The sequence below is a fragment of the Chrysemys picta genome, chromosome 4 (assembly GCF_011386835.1).
Source record: "Chrysemys picta bellii isolate R12L10 chromosome 4, ASM1138683v2, whole genome shotgun sequence".
Classification (NCBI taxonomy): Eukaryota; Metazoa; Chordata; order Testudines; family Emydidae; genus Chrysemys; species Chrysemys picta.
In genome coordinates, this window is record NC_088794.1 from 141,466,920 (window position 1) to 141,484,273 (window position 17,354).

At 45.0% G+C, this 17,354-nt stretch overlaps 1 protein-coding gene across 2 annotated transcripts in view; it reads right to left on the minus strand.

The window, feature by feature from the left end:
• Positions 1–17,354, minus strand: part of SYT16 (synaptotagmin 16) — a 140,158-nt gene that overhangs the window by 85,312 nt on the left and 37,492 nt on the right. The window lies entirely within an intron of this gene.

A 17,354-nucleotide genomic window follows, 5' to 3' on the forward strand; every position in this document is an offset into this window, starting at 1 on the left:
TTTGCCAGGCCTCAGTCAGTCATGACTTCATTGAATAGATCTACACCGCCTCGAGCTGAGCCCGGTTTCACCTCCTAGGATTCCAGAGTTAGAAGAGCAAACAAGTTGCGATGGTTATGCTTTTGTAGGTGGGATCTGTATGCATTATGAGGTAAACTGTTCTAAGAATAAAAGTGGAAGCTTGTGCCTTGCTCTACGTGGGCAGAACAGCATTGTTCACAATTGTATACTGGGTGATATACTAGCCAGTTACATGCCCACTGGGCATGCAAATAGATGCATAATTAACATCGGAGAGTGTTTTTTGTAAAACTATGCTTCGCTGACAACAAAAGGTACAAAATGTGCTTCTATTTTTGTTTTAATCTTAGTGTCCTTTTATGGGAGATTTTTGATCCTAGAATACTGAGTTTAATGCCATATTGTGTGTTCAGTGCCCATATGCAGCGGCCACTAACATCACCTGTATGTAAGAATCATTAAGGCACAATATGGCCCTTAGTTTACTGGTTTACACTGAATGAAGGGCTTCCATCCCTATATTCTTTAGGGCGAATCCAAATTCACCCTCCCTTTTGCATCAGAACCAGAGCAATTCCCAGTGGTGGCAACATCGTAGTAGTCAGAGCGCGTTTTTTTAAAAAACTTTTCATATCTGGTGCATCTCAAGGAGAGCAGTGGAAAGGTCCTCAATAAAATCGCACATCACTGGGCATAGTTACTGCAGCAAAGACTAGATTGAAAAAGAAAAAGCCAGCGAGCTATCCTGGCCTCAGTGAGAGTTTTGCTATTGACTTTAATAGGGCTAGGGCCTGCTTCAGTCTTTGAAGAGCATTCCAATTTCCTGAAGGTTTGTAAGGGGCAACCTATTGGTTTGCCAGTTTTAGGTATTCAAATGGCCTCCAATTACTATAGTATCTGAGCATCTCAAACATCAGTATTTATCCTCAACACTCCTGTGAAGTAGAGCAGTGCTATTATCCCCATTTTACAGATGAGCAATAGAAGCATAGAGAGACTTTCCCAAGGTCACACAGGAAGTCTTGCTGAGCAGAGAACTGAGCCCAAGTCTCCCAAGTCCTAGACTAGCGCTCTAATTATCAGATCAGTGGTTCTCAACCAGGGGTACGCATACCCCTGAAGGTACGCTGAGGTCTTCCAGGGGGTACATCAACTCATCTAGATATTTGCCTCATTTTATAACAGGTTACATAAAAAGCACCAGCAAGGACAGTACAAATTAAAATTTCATACAGACAATGACTTGCTTATACTGTTCTATATATTATACACTGAAATGTAAGTACAATATTTATATTCCAATTGATTTTATAAGTGTATGGTAAAAATGAGAAAGTAAGCCATTTTTCAGTTACAGTGTGTCGTGACACTTTTGCATTTGTATGTATGATTTTGTACGCAAGTAGTTTTTAAGTGAGGAGGAACTTGGGGGTATGCAAGACAAATCAGCCTCCTGAAAGGGGTACAGTAGTCTGGAAAGGTTGAGAGCCTTCTATTAGATCATCCTAGCCCATAACCCTTATGATTTCACTACTCATTGCTTTATTTGTTGCAAAAGTTGCAAGGTGTGATGTGAAAGGGGCAGGAGATTGCAGGAAGAGAAAGGACTGTCTCATGGTCAAGGCAGCTGAATGCTGCCTTAGGGGATTGGAATCTATCCTTGCTGCTGCCACAGCAAGTCCCTTGAACCCAGACTCATCACAAGTGGTCATTAATTGTGTGTTCCTCATTTTCTGGATGCCTGACTTGAGACCTTGGGGTCCGATTGGCAGAAATGTTGAGAACTCTCAGTTGCAACTGAACTCAATGGGAGCTGTGAACATATAAACTGCACATGCAACCTTAATTCTGGCATTTCCTTGACTTTATGTCCTTGATAATGTTCTTTTAATGTAAGTTTTGTGTAATAGTATATATATTACAGAACATTCATCTCCATAATTCACCAGGGCTGTCACAACCAGCAGAGCCATGGAGAAAGATTTACGTCATCAAACCCAACTCTCTTGCATTTTGCAGATTTACTCACTACCATCCTTCCCATCAATATCTTACCCTGGCCTATCTTGCTCTTGAATTTGTGCAGTGAGCTATAATAAGCCAATGGAAACACCAGCACAGAAACCTTGCTATATAATGTAGGGAGAATAAAACTCCCATCCTTGTCTGCTTCGCACTTCTCTTTTTCATCCTACTTTTTGTTTTTTTACACAGTTGTGCTAACGAAGCTGGAGCAGAAGCTGCAGAAATTCAATATCCTTTTCAAATAACTTATTTTTTTATTTGTCAACCATCAGCTAAACTGTAGAAATACTCCTTTTATGCCCCGTTAAATGTCAAGCTGTTATTTTTAAAATCTGGACAATAGTCTTCACATAAACCTTTGCACTGTTTTAAAGATCAAACATCCTTTCACCTGAGAATCACAGAGAGACGAGTTTCCCTGGTAACATAATTTGCTTCCAGTTCAATGGAACAGTGCGATCCTTTTCATGGGTTCAGTGAACATAGCAGCCAATCAGTGCTCAGAAAGTCAGGTTCTCTTTCAAAGCTCTATAAAAAGTCTGTTGCCAAGGTGTCTTTGTAATGTTTAAATGAACCTCTTATGAACGGATTTTAATTCTTCTGTTTAAAACTACACTGAAGCACAGATCTCCCGAAAAGCCACAAGCCGTAAAACACCTAAGCCTTTTCATTTATCTGCACTTGCTTTTTTTTATTTTAAAACTAGGCAAGCTTCTTGGCATATTCTCACACCGTATTTCCCCCCGCAAATGGCAATTAGCTAATTGAACAAGAGTTCAAAGGAGTATCATTTAGAACCCCGCTTGCCCTGACACTGGTACAAAGACATGTCATAGTGTAAAGAACTTAATGTAAAGATTGGCATCCGAAGGCCTTATAATCATTTCACAGAGAGGGCTATATCATCCTTTCCCTCTTAAGAAAAAAACACCTCAGAAGAGGGGCAAAGTCACTCGATGAACCTAACCCTGCAGAACCCAAGGCTCACTGAAGAGTGCGGGGGTGGGGAAGAGCAGGGCTTGTGAATAGGGGAGAGGAAGAGGCCCTCTAGCCAAATGGATGCTTCAAGATACCTAGGAAAACCTCAAAGATCTCAGGAGATCACACCCCATGCCCAACTTCCCCAGGCCTGAACAGCACAGCTCTCCCTGTGGCCATTGACTCCCCATCCACACGTGGGCCCTTCCTCTCCTCTCCCCCCAGTCCTACCCCCCCAAGGAAGCTAGACAGTACAAAGCAGAATCAGGGAATGGGGCTAATGCTGACAGGCCAACATGAATTCACAGAGAAATTCTCTCATGGGAGATGATGTCACACATAGCAGCTGAGTCCCTCTCACTGGCTATACCCCATAAAGCAGCAGAGTTTGCACAAAGGCGCAAAGGGATACTGTGTTAGTTCCCTTTCTCTCCTATTACACCAGGAAGAAACAGTCCCACTCCTTTCAACCCCACTACACCCTGCAGCAGGGGCCATAATTATGCCACACAAATGGAGAATACACTCCAGCCACACACACATTTTGTATGGAAGTAGCTAAGAAAAATTCCTTGCTCAGCAGAATCCTTGCTCATAGTCCCACTGTGTAGCCGAGAGAGTGACTACTTGTGAGAATAAGAACTACTCACTGACTAAAGCCTGGGTCTGCATTTGACAGTTGTATAGGGGTATGAAATTTTACAGAAATAGTTATACCGGTAAAACACCTACTACAGGTGCGGTTATATTGGTATAAAGTTATGCGCATATAGCTTATTCCCCTTCCTACACCAGTATATCTGTGTCTGCACTACACAGGTTGTAGCACTTTACCTAAACTAGCACTTGCTAGTGTAGCCAAGCCCTTTGTGTTGCAGGATCTGGCCCATAATTTGTATGCATAACTTGATAGCATTATGCTAAAACAAATTTCAAATCTCCTTAGTTAATGCATTTGGGTAGTCAGAGAGAGGACGAGTCTTTCTAAATCTCACTAGACTTTAAATTTCATCAGATTTCGTTTCGGAATTTGTTGATATTCACCTCCCAATACATTTTGATGTTACCATTAGCATTTAAATACCTATCATCATTAATGCCTATTGTTCAAATCTGAAACAGATCCACTGTGCACCTGGTGTGATGGCAGCTGTACTAATGATTGGCGTGTTTCCTTTTCAACTTATTTTTTAAAGTGCCAACACCATTTTAAGAGAACTCCACAGTCTTTGCCAGTATCTAACACGGCGGTGACATGAGCCATTGTCATTTTAGTTTTACCGTAAATTGATTGTCACGGAGCACACAGCCTGTACAAACGCATCTGTAGGCAGCCATTAACGATGAAGCAAGGTTTCAAAAAGCATATACGAGGGCACGCACACAACACAGTCATGGTATCTTGCGTTCATAAAGGTTTAGCAGGGAGCACAGAACACAGCTCCTTAGACTCGTCAGAGAGGAGAGCGGCCCTAGTGCTGTGAACTCACTGAAAAATGGACCTTTCTAGTAAGAAGCATTAAAAGACTGAAAAGGGAGCAACGTCTAAAATTCACTCAGGACACTGTGAACTGGGTAAGAATGAGAGTTTACGGGAAGGCCCAGTCCACAAATGAACTGGAGGCCCCAATCGTATGGACATCAAATATGCCTCAAGGTTCCTTATCAAGTGAGGTGTACAACGTGAGATTCCATTCATGATTTGCTGAACTTGCCCACTATTTCATTCATCTGGGGTGATGTGTCCCAATGGAGGAGAAACTGGGAGATGAACATGTTCAACACCATTAGTCATGCTCAACAGCCATGTGCCCGCACAGGAGTAAGTGGCAGGGTTTCAGAGCCCAGGGGAGAAGGGTTTTGTTAAAACTGGACCAGCAGAAGCCACGTATAAACTAACGCTATATTGCGGTTCTAGTGTATTTTCTTACAAAGTTTTAAAAACAGAGCGTAACGTGACTGTCATGTAGCTATTGCCGTGTTTGAAAACTGTTCAAACACAGTACAAGACCTAACGTGGGCAGAGATCAATAGTCCTACCCATACTCAGAAGCGTTAACCAAAACCATGCACGGACTAAGCCCACAGTGGGGAAAGCCCTTTGCAAGTCTGGTGTGCAGGAATACCCAGGGTGAGAACACTTGGTGTGAACACTTGTGCCTGGTGAGATTATTCATGCTGCCGCATTCCAACCAAACTGCAACCATGTGTTTGGCTCATCAGTTCCAGCATGTTCTTCCAGTTATTTAACAGCCAAGCCGGCTACTGTACCGCTTATTCTGCTAAGAACATGCTCTAAGGCATGGCTGAACTGGTGGGGGCACTGGGTTCTTTCCCTCTGTACTTTTGCATGCTTTGCCCAAGACTTAAGATTCAATTTGCTCTCACCCAAGGGCCTAATCCAGTGCTCAGTGAAATCAGTGGAAAGACTCCCACTGTCTTCAACGGGCTCAGGATCGGACCCATAATGTATGAATTTTACTGATTTCACTGGATGTTGCACGGGAGTCCCTGAAGGTAAAGGGCTTGACTCTTTACTGCAGCCCGCATTCTTTAGGCTGCTCCAGCGACATCATTTGTCCCAGCATAGAGGGCTCTGCTCAGCCACTGCATAGCTGGGGCTCTGAGACACCTCCCCTCCCGATCCTAGGCACAAGGGAGTACAAAGAGAGCAAGGAGACTGGCTGGCGTGCTCTTGAGACTGCAATTCCTGGCTGCCCATGGACCTGACCGTTGGCTGCTGTAACTGGACCAAATGACTGTCCTGGGAGTACAAAAGTGGCTTAAAGCCAACTGTCCTTCTTCCTGCCCCATCCTAAGTACAGAAACAGAGGGACAGAGAACTGGAGTCCAAACCAGGCCCAGAGACCAAATCCCAAAGTCCAAACTTAGTTCTTCATCAGGTAAAACCACCTCTGCTGTCAATGGTGGTTTTGTCTCACTCAGGCTAGCATGATTTGTCCTTCCATCACTGTGACACACGAACCAATTGCATTTGGGGGGGTCAGTTCTCATGCTGTGACCTGGAGAGCGTAGAAGCCACCAAACGCATTAGGCACCTCCATGACGTTCTATCCTGAGGCAAGTGTCTGTGCACACCATCCAAACACACACATTTGTGGTTTTCATAGCAGTTGGGCTCGGGTGGGGGGTTGCTGGCCCATCCAACCCTAGGCGTGGGTCATGCAGGAAGACATGAGAACCCTGGGGTGGGCTTCACCCACTCCAATAAGGGTGGAGCTGAATGTAGTGCAGGTGGGTAGGCTGCCTACCATTGAATTCTCCATTACCTTTTGTTTCCTCATATTGCTCTGGGGTCATGGGTTGCCTTTTTTTTTTTTTTTAACATTTTAAAAATATTTAAAAAATAGACATTTGGTCCCCTACAATAAAGAGCTGTAACAAAAGGAGCAAAAATACCCCCATGCCTTGCAGCTCTAACTCATTCAGCAGATCAAACAAATATCCTGCCTTGGGAGCTTTATCTGCCAAATGAACCTTTGCTTTAAGCTGAGGGACAACCGGCCCAGCAGAGAGTGATATCTAAAAGCTAGTGCATACCACTAAGCACCTGGCAACTAGAAGCGTGTTGTGGCAATTCATCAGCCCCCTGAAACCTGATTCTATAAATCCATCAGGGTGTATTGTGTGTTCTTTACTACAGCCTAACTAGGGCAAGACATTAATCTGAAGCCTTATCTTTTTTTCACACTACTCTTGAATCATGCCAAGTATCATCAAAGGGAAAGGTGTCCTTTGCTGGACAAGGACTATGGGTTCACCTGCAGCCCTTGGAATCTGGCATGGTGGGCACACAGAACCCACAAAAGCTGATGGTCTCCCCACCAGGTAATTCCTAAGCCAGAACAGAGAGAATTCCCAGGTGGAACAGCATCCCTTGCAGCCCTGGCCATGTGTACAACCAGTGCCATTAACAGAAGTAATTAGGATTATAAGCAAGTTCTGGGCCAGGAACAGTTTTCATTATGTGCCTTGTCCCTTGACTGGCACCTCTAGGCATTCTCTCTCTTCTGTGTGGAACATAGAGAGCCTTCACCGCTGCCTTCCAACCTTGCTCATCTCCTGCTGCACTCTTAGCTTTCAATTTGACATCTATTGTGTTTCCATGTTATTCTTGGTCTATCTCGTTACATATTTCCCTCGGGGTCCCAATCTAACACCTGTCTTATGTTATTCTTTCCTTCACATATGTCCTAGTTATCTCCAGTTCCATTTTTTAGTTTCTGTTTCATCCTCTTCCAGAGTTCTTTGTGGGGGTTTTTCTGGCCATCTGCTATTTAGGATTTGCCTAAGGCAGCTGTTTATATATTCTTGGGTTTTAGATAGTAAGGTCTTATATAGTAAGGTCCAAGTTTCAGTGCCATACAGTAAGACTGATTTTACAATGATGTTAAATACTCAACATTTAGGTTGGAGAGCAAGATTTCAGTTTCTCCAGATCGACTCTAGCGTTACAAAGATATATCTGGCTTTTACTATTCTAGCTTTAATGTCTTTGTCTGTTCCACCTATTGTACTTACAGTGCTGCCAAGATATGTGAAATATTGGACCTCTTCTATGTCAGAAAGCTTTACTGGTATTTCTTGTTGGGTGTTGAGTCTCATGGGTTTTACTTCTCAGTGTTGATTTTCAACCCTACAAATTGTGCATAGGCCTGGAGATCATTTGTTTTGGCTTGCATGTCTCTATGGGTATGGGAGAGCAAGTTTATATGATCTGGAAAGTCAGGGTCCTCTAACTTCTGTGTGAAAGTCCATTGTAGGCCCCTTGTTTGTTCTGTGGTCTCTCTCATTACCCAATCCACTACCAGTAAAAAGATCACGAGAGACATAAGACATTCTTGTCTGACATCCCCTAGTAACTTCAAATTATTAGTCAGTTTGCTCTTGCATATGTCTTTGGCATGTCATTTTCACAGCAGCTCTGATGAGGATCATACATTTCTGAAGAATTCCATAGTGGCATAGCAACTTCCAGAATACTGTTTTATCCACTGTATCAAAGGCTTTGGAAATCTGTAAAATTCATATAAAATGATGAATGCCATTCGATGGCAAGATCTACGATAATACATAGGGTTACTATTTGATCTATACATACATACTTCTGTATGAACTCTGCCTGTTCTTGTTGTAATCTTGAATGTACCACTTTATTCCGTCTAGAATAATACGTATAAATATCTTACTTGGGATAGAGCAGTGGTTTGCAACCCTTTTTCATTTGTGGATCCCTTAAAAATTTCAAGTGGAGGTGCAGACCCCTTTGGAAATCTAAGACATTGTTCGCAGACCCCTAGGGGGTCCATGGACCACAGGTTGAAAACCACTAGGATAGAGAAATTGAATGCCCCTCCAGTTTTTACAGTGACTTACATCACCTTTCTTTATTTAGCAGCCTCACCAGATGATCCTTTTTTTCCCCACTTGTTTGGTATTTTTAGTTCTTCCCATATTCTTTGTAAGAGGCCTACCAAAATAAGAATCTCCACTGGAATGTTATCCGTACCTGATGCTTTTCCACTTTTTAAAATCAATTGTCTGCGCTCTGCCCTTCTACTCTCATGATTGAGCTAGGGCCTATCATAGAATATTAGGGTTGGAAGAGACCTCAGGAGGTCATCCAGTCCAGCTCTTCTCCATCCTCTGTCTCAGAGGGATTAGCCACAGGCTTGCCATTCTGTTGACAAAAAGTACTGTCTTCATTCACATAGTTAATTGTTCAGATATCTTTGTTAAGTTGCTCTTGTTGTCTTGAACTGGTTTGTTTTTCTTCCTGACAACTGTTTTATGATGTCGTACAGTGTCTTCATGTCATGTTGTGCTGCAACGGTCTGTGCATCTAGAGAGTCTTGTTTTTCTTTCCTAGCACTCCTTTTGGCCTCTGTTCTTTACAGCATATTCCTCCTGGCATTGCTGTGTCTGTTACATGTTTTTGCTTGATTTAATTTCATTTTAATTCGGTGTCTTTCTTCTATTTTTTGCCATGTATCCTCAGATAACCTCTAGACATGACTGCAATACAAACAGCAACTAAGGGTCTCTCTTTGTTCCTTTGCTTGCACTGCAGATGCTGAGTACAGCCAGCAGGAGGCGCACACCACTAAGGCAGAGAAGGCTTCACCAGAACTCAAGTGAGATAACCCAGAGGGAAATCGGAGAAGCCTCACCCAGCTGGAGACTACAGCTGGTTGAAAAATAAGTACACATTTTGTGAAAAATTAAAAAAAAAAATAGAAAAACAAATTAAAGGGTGGGTTCTTTTCTGTCTCTCTTCCCATGGCACAAGGAAAAGCACAAAAAGAAGGGGGGGGTCTATTGAGGAAAATGGAGAAAAACCTCACAAAACAAAAAAGTTCAGCTTTCGGTGCTGAAAACAGAAATTTGCTTTTCAATTTAAGAAATATGGGCTTTTTGCTTTTTTTTTCTTTTGCAATTTTTTAGCAAAAAGGGTTTGAACAAATTTTGACCAGCTCTACCTGAAAGACCTGATAAGCGAGGGGGAACAAGAGCAGCAGGAAGAGGTGTGAGCAAAAGAGAGAGAGAGAAAATGATGAAATGATGGAGAAAGGAAAAACCCAAGATAGAGTGGAGACACATTAAGGGGGTGAATTGCCTGAACGGAGGGGAAGGTGGGTCCAAAGGAGACAATTTGGGGCTGCACCAGGGGGTCGGTGGGAGGTGACAGCACTGCCAGAGAGAGGCTCTGCTTCTGTTTGCTATTCTCAACCCTCAAAATCCTGACTGACGGGATTGGCTGGGAAGGCTTGAGAGCTGCAGGGCCTGTAAAGCTGCCACATTAATCCTGTGTGGCTCTCTATCCCCTTCTAATGTTATAAAGAAGTTTATGAATCTACTAGTACTTTCATGCTAATGGGCCTCACCTTTATCTCAAGAAGGTGAGGCTTGTGCCTTTAGATCCAGAAGTACTGAGTTCAGTCTCTCCAAATAATCCAACTAGTCTCACTCTGAGGTTCAGAGATCAATGACAGTTCAATGCTCCAGGCAGGTTGCCATTGTAATGTGGCCTCAGGATGGGGTATCTACAGAGACTGAACCCATGACCTTTCCATCTATAAACATAAGCTACAGATGTTTAAGAGCCACATTATTTACCTTAAACATCTTTTTGTGGTCCAGCCACTAGAGGGAGACAGAGACCAAAGTGGATGTGTGGATTGCATCTGGCGCTAATAAATCCAAACTAAACCAGTTTTAGCAAATACTAAACTAACCAACCAACTGACTTGATCCTTACACACCTACATGGAAAAGTTATGAGTGCAGCTCACCTTTAAGTTCTTCGAATTGTGTTTTTTCTTTCAATTTCATGGTTTCATTGATATTGAATAGCTCTTTGGTGTCTTTTTAATTTAAAATTCAATTTGTTGGCTAATTGACAGGACTCGCAAAAGGACATGCTTAAAAATACATAATCTATTTGAGATTAAATAAAAAATAGCATTCTTAGAAAAACGTCTCTCTCCGATGTCACTCCAAAAAAATAAGATTTAAAAAAGCCAAAAAAAGAAAAGTCATTAGCATGCAAATCAGATTATGCAGGTGTTGTGCACAAGCAGCAGGGAAACAACAAAGGGAAAGGGGGTGGAATTGGCACAAACACTACATGTCAATTGATGAACACACACCTTGTAATTTTTTCCCCGGAGCGAATCAGACCGGAAGAGAGTCTCCTCTGCAGTGGGTATAGAAATTATTTTCATTCTTTTTAACACTGTGGTGGCCAATGTAAAGGCCATCCTACTTCCTCTTTTATCCTGGTTCCCTTCTGCAAGGTCCCATATGTGCTCGGCAGTGAGCTATACCTAAATCCTATGCCAGGTCCCCTGATTTCCGTGGTAACTTTGTTTAAATTCTAAAACAGTCGATTTCATTGAATTCAATATGAAAATGAATAATAAACAGTAAATGAGACCCAGATCCCAGGGGGTGAGGCCCAGAAGTACCTAGATAGATTTGTTATATAACACCCAGACATTTTCAGTGACCCTCATTTTTGTACTAGCAACATATGACTGTGTTGTAGAAGTTCGCAGGGGGAAAGCTGGAAGTTTGACTACTGAGACGAGCACAGTTGGAAGACTTTGGCACCTTGGGATGGTGAGCTGCAGTCCGACAAACAGAAGGAACATCAAGCTAATCTAAAATGATCAGCTAGTGAAATAAATAAAAATGTTGACAAACAACTTCAGGCTCCAGAATACTCAGTGCTATGAATAGGACAGTTCACACCTCTTTTAGGAGATATAGCTGCAGGCTGTGTTCAGACCCTAGAAATCATTACTGCACTGTTAATATTTGGTTCACACTTTTAAGAGTTCTTTGCAACCGTAAGAGCTAGGTTTTTTTTTTATTTATTTATTTATTTTTTAAAGAGTCTGGAGCACAATTCTGCAGCAAAGGATGGATTTCACAGCAAATTTCCTAGTATCACAGAGTACAAGGGGCCCTACACTCGTGCCCTTCACATTATAAAGCAAGGTAAGAGGAAAAGTGGAGTCTTTCTCCAGTCAAAACAAATTCACAGAGGTGCAAGTGAAGATTTAAACATTTCTAGCCAATATTTTGACTAGTGCCTCAAAATTAAATGAGCTGGGTTTTATCTTACTTCTGAGAATGGAAAGATAGAACAATCGCAAGAAAATCCCAGTTATCCATTCCTGTGAATACTGAAAAACAGCCTGCTACACTCTTCAGCAACAAAGTTAGCAATTAATCTACAACTGCCAATTAGGGTTGCCAACTTCCTAATGGCAGAAAACCAAACACTCTTACCCCATCCCCTACCCCAAGATCCCACCCCTAACCCTACTCACTCTATCCCCCCTCCCTCCATCGGTCGTTCTCCCCGACCCTTGCTCACTCACTCACTTACATTGCAAGGCCCAAGAAGGCACCAGGAGAAGGCCAGAAGCTGCAACAGTTTGAATGTGGAAGATAGAATCATAGGACAGGAAGGGACCTCGAGAGGTCATCTGATTCAGTCCCCTACACTCATGGCAGGCCTAAGCATGTATGATTCAAATACCCTTCACCTCACCAGGGAGAGATTTTAAACACTACTGTAAAATTAATTACCGCCCAAAAGAGTCCCACTCACTTGCAATGAGCGAAACTAAAGAGACTATTGCAGGAGCTTGATTCTTCTTGCCTTCACCCAACTGTCCAGGTAGGGGATCCAGTAGTGCTGCAGCCACTGACTGACTCCATCCCTACGTGACACTGAACTGTAGAGCGGTGGGGAAAAGTGATGCTGTTCCGTATGTAATGACTAGTTAAATTGTTTAAATGTATGCTTTAATGGACAATATATGCAATGTGGACAAATTAATGTTATGGGAGTCTTAATGTTAACATTTCCTGACACTTATATTTAAATCTATAACCTTAATATTGCATTGATGTTATTGTATGAATTCATGATAGCTCTTTAATGTTAAGAAGGTCAGGTTGCATAAAATGTAATCCATGCTCCAGAAACTGACCCCTCCCTGTTTTACCATCCTGCTAACGAACAGATTTTCTAGTGTTCTTCGTTTCAAGTTTTTTCACTTGTCCGGTGTCCCGGATTTGCCCCAAAGCAGGTTGTGAGGAAATCTGTTAGAATGTCACACAGAGCCATAGGCACCGACTCTGTGGGTGCTCCGGGGCTGGAACACCCACGGGGAAAAATTGGTGGGTGCTGAGCACCCACCGGCAGCTCCCCGCCCCACCCCCCCCGCCACAGCTCACCTCTGACCTCTGCCTCCGCCTCCTCCCCTGAGCACGCCGCGTGCCTACTTTTCCCCCCAGCTCCCAGCGCTTGCGCTGCGAAACAGCTGTTTTGTGCGGCAAGCGCTGGGGGGGGGAAGAGAGGAAACGCAGCAAGCTCAGGGAAGAGGCGGGGCCGGGGCAGGGATTTGGGGAAGGGGTCCAATAGGGGCAGGGAGGGGGCGGAGTTGGGGCTGGGACTGGGGTGGGGGGGCACAAACACCCACCAGCACAGGGGAAAGTTGGCGCCTATGCACACAGCGTGACCACCTGTCCTTCGTTCGGTGCCTAGTGTTCCACATTATGCATCAAAATCAATATTGTCTTGTACACACCAATAATCATGAGAAGGATTGTACACTGTAATACAATGTGTTGTGTGTATTATGAGTGTGTGTCACAAAACACTGGGGAGGTGCCCTTAAAAATAAACTCTCTCCTATCATTTCTAAGTTGTCCTTTATTTGAAACATAAAGGATCCGTATATGGGCATGAGGGAGATCACCATAGCCAGGGACTAGCTCTTCTGTTTCAGGAGCACCAGTGCTAGTGAAGCTCTACATTCCCTGGTGCCAGGCTCCTTTTGTGCTGCCTGTGATGTTGACACAATCAGACCATGTGATCCACTTACTTTGTGCAGACTCCAGCGGGCACGCACTAGTGCGAAGTGCCAGGCTTTGCACGCAGCGATGTCTGGCTGCTGGCGTGGCTCCTGATGTGCCCTGCTGACTGGGTGGGCTGCAGTGGCCACCCCAGTGGCGGAGGCCGGACCACCCCTAGTGCATTGCCCCTGGATGCACAGACAGAGACACGCCCAAAACCACACTAACCCACGTGCACCTCCTAGGGTGCACCTAGGCTAGCAGCTGCTGTGTCCCACTTGCTGGGAGGGGCTGCCCACGCAGCAGTTAAAGCTGGCTGCCCCCTGTCCGCTGATTGGGGCTTGCTGTGGGGCTGTGTCTGCGCTAGATGAACCCCAAGTTCTAAGTCCCCTGAGGGGGAGGGATTCAGACAGCCCAAATGTCTACACAGGAATGTTACAGCCCCAGTGCGCCGAGCCAGGCCAGCAGGGGGTTTAATTGCTGTGTAGACATTACCCCAGAGAGCTCAGAGGGGCTGCAGTGGAGGTTCCCGGGTAGGGACTACTAGGGAAGGGAGCCACAAATTCCAAGCATCTCCACCTGATCCCCTCCTCCCCAAGCCGCCGCCCGCTGCTTATGGGGAGCAGGGACACCTAGCTGGGGCAGCTGCTAGGAAGAGCAGGAGGGTGCTTGGGGCTGCAGGTATGGGAGGGGGCTAGGGGTATGGGAGCAGGGTGCAGGCTGGGGGGCAGGGGACTGGTGTGCGGGAGGGGGTATGGGCTCTGGGCTGGGGTTTGGACTCCAGAGTGGGGCCAGAAATGAGGGGTTATGGGTGTGGGAGGGGGCTCCGGGCTGGGGCAGAGGGTTGGGGAACGGGAGGGGGTGAAGGCTCTGTCTGGGGTGCAGGTTCTGGGGTGGGGACGGGGATGAGAGGTTTGGGGGGAAAGGAGGGGGCTCTGGGCTGAGGCCGAGGGGTTTGGAGTATGGGACAGGGCTCCAGTCTGGGGCAGGGGTGTGGGAGTGGATAAGGACTCTGGGCACAGGCTCAGGTTGCGGGCTCTGGGGTGGGGCCAGAAATGAGAGGTTCAGGGTGCGGGAGGGGGCTCTGGGCTGGAGCAGGGGGTTGGGGGGCGGGAGGAAGTTCGGGGTGCAGGTTCCAGGGAGCTCTAGATGGTGCAGTGCACGGGGGCTCCAGAGCCCCTTCAATAGCAGCCACACCAGCGCTGCCCGGCATTTCCCGGGGACAGAAGAAGTCCATGTGGCTCCCGGGAATTGGCGGCACATCCAGCTCCAAGGCAGAGGGGCTCCGTACACTGCCCCCTCCTGAAAGCACTGCCCCGAGCAGTGGCTCTGCAACTGCAGCTCCCATTGGCTGCGGTGCCCCAGATTTGAGCCCACCGTGGATTCCCAGCCAATGGGAGCTGCGGAGCCAGCGCTCGGGGTGGCACAGGCAGGCGTGGCAGCACGCAGAGCCCCCCTGCTATCCCTCCACCTAGGAGCCGGACATACCATCACTTCCTGGGAGCTGCGTGGAGCCGGGCACAGAGCCTGCCTTAGCCCCGCTGCAGCCAACCAGACTTTTAGCAGCAACAAGCTACCAGGGTCCCTTTTCCACCAGACGTTCCGGTCGAAAACCGAACACCTGGCAACCCTACTGCCAGTTTTTTGGGGGTTTTTTATTAACACAAACATGCAGCTAGTCTTGGGAAAACCCATACTGAGCTACAAGTTTCACAAACATGTGCTTTTACACTTGCAACTTTAAGCTTTGACATTTTCAATATGCAATATATTTCACCAAGATTGTTCTTTATACAAGTATTCTACCCCTACCAAAGTGAAAATATAGCTCTCTTAGGAAGTTCATTGTTTTTATATATTTACCCATTTTAAAGGTTCCATTGCTTTTATGGCTCTGATTGGAAATCTGCTCTAAATAGGAAAACTATATCCACAGTAGAAGAATACAGCGGCAGTGGTTAATGATGCCATCTAGTGGCATAGATGTTTTTCATGTTCCTTTCAATATATAGTAAATTGAAACTAAATGTGCGTGGCCATCAATTAAATTATCCTTCTCACAGCCTCTGAATGTCAATACACCATCTGTTCACCTGCTGTGTGGGAGTTCAGTCATCTTCTTGGCAGCCATATTATTCTAGAGCAATTACCTGTGTCTTTATCACCTATTGTGCTTCATCATCTTTTCATCATGTGTAAAACCAACCACTTTATTACTACAATTTCTGTAGGCAGCACAGTCCTGTTAGTTACCATGGAGATGATCGGTCATAAAAAGAAAGTCTACATTTGAAGTAGCAAACGCTGTGGGGGGAGGGGCACTGGGAAATGGGGGGCTGAAATAAGTTTTTTTCCCATCTTGGAAAGAAGAATCACAGTTTTATATGGCAGCACCGTAGTAATGGGATTGAGGTGTGACCAGCAACCTAGTTAGGGATCTATCAAGCTTTCCAATATACAGGATGACTCAAATGACTTAGAGGCAAAACTATGTGCCAGAGAGACCTGACTTCACTTTCTGGGCTGCTCTTAGGGTATGTCTACACTGCAAATAAAGTGTGTTCTTAACTCAGGGTAGCTAATCCAGGCTAAAATAGTAGTGACAATATGGCATCTTGGCTTTTAAATCGGGTTAGCAGCTCACGGTCAATCCCAGTCTCCCCTGTTCACTTGCATAAGAGTCCAGTTGCCATGTCTTCACTACTACATTAACTCACGTTAGCTAAGCTGACTTAAGAACATACCCTCAGAAAGGACATTTTGTCATCATGATAAATCAGCAGTTGGGGCGGGAGACAAGGTGGCAGAAATCCCCATTGCGGTGACTGTCCCCAACAGAGGCAGTCAGTTTTGCTCTGTTTTATGCCTTCTCCTGCCGTTATCCTTCAGTTAACTGACTTCTAGCCTGACTTCAGTCTATGTTTATGCTGTTAGCTTTCATCTCTTCCACAGATCTTTCTAGACCTCCTCTTTCCACTTGCTTCTTTTTCCCTATATAGCTGCATTTGCACATTTCCACTCTCCCACCCCCACCTGGTGTTTTCCTTTTTTCTCCCCATATTTTCATCATTAGACCCCATATGCTTTTTCTCTCCATTCATGCTGTTCCTCCCTGCGCTTCCTGTGGGGCTTTTTAATTCTTTTCTAGTTCTCTGTTCCCATCATTTCAGGCTCCAAGTGCTCTCTCGTTATTTCTAGATAGCGTTCTGTAAAATAGTACCAAGCCACAAAGTGCAAGCATCGTGCTGTCACTGTCAGCATTTGCTGCTGCTCAAAGCTTCCAAGGTACGTCACTGCCAGCCCTGAACTGAAACACGCCAGGCTCCAATTACTTCACTTATTTTTCCCGGGGACACAAGGGCAGCAATTTCAGATCTGTCCCGTTTGTTTATTAGTAAGTACCAATGTTATGAATGTTACATAAGAATGGCCGTACTGGGTCAGATCAATGGTCCATCTGACCCAATAGCCTCCCTTCCAACAGTGGACAGTGCCAGATGTATCAGAGGGAGTGAACAGGGCAGTTTAACAAGTGATCCATCCCCTCTCATCCAGTCCCAGCTTCTAGCAGTCAGAAGTTTAGGGACAGCCAGAGCATGGGACTGCATCGCTGACCACCTTGGCTAATAGCCACTGATGGACCTACCCTCCATGAACTTATCTAATGCCTTTTTGAACCCAGTTATACTTTTGACCTTCACGACACCCCCTGCAACAAGTTCCACAGATTGACTGTGCATGTGTGAAGTAGTACTTCCTTATGTTTGTTTTAAACCTGCTGCCTATTAATTTAATTGGGTGACCCCCTGGTTCTTGTGTTATGTGACGGGGTAAATAACATTTCCCTATTCACGCTCTGCACACCATTCATGTTTTTACAGACCTAGTGTATTCCTGCTCAGTCATCTCTTTTCCAAGCTGAAAAGTCCCAGTCT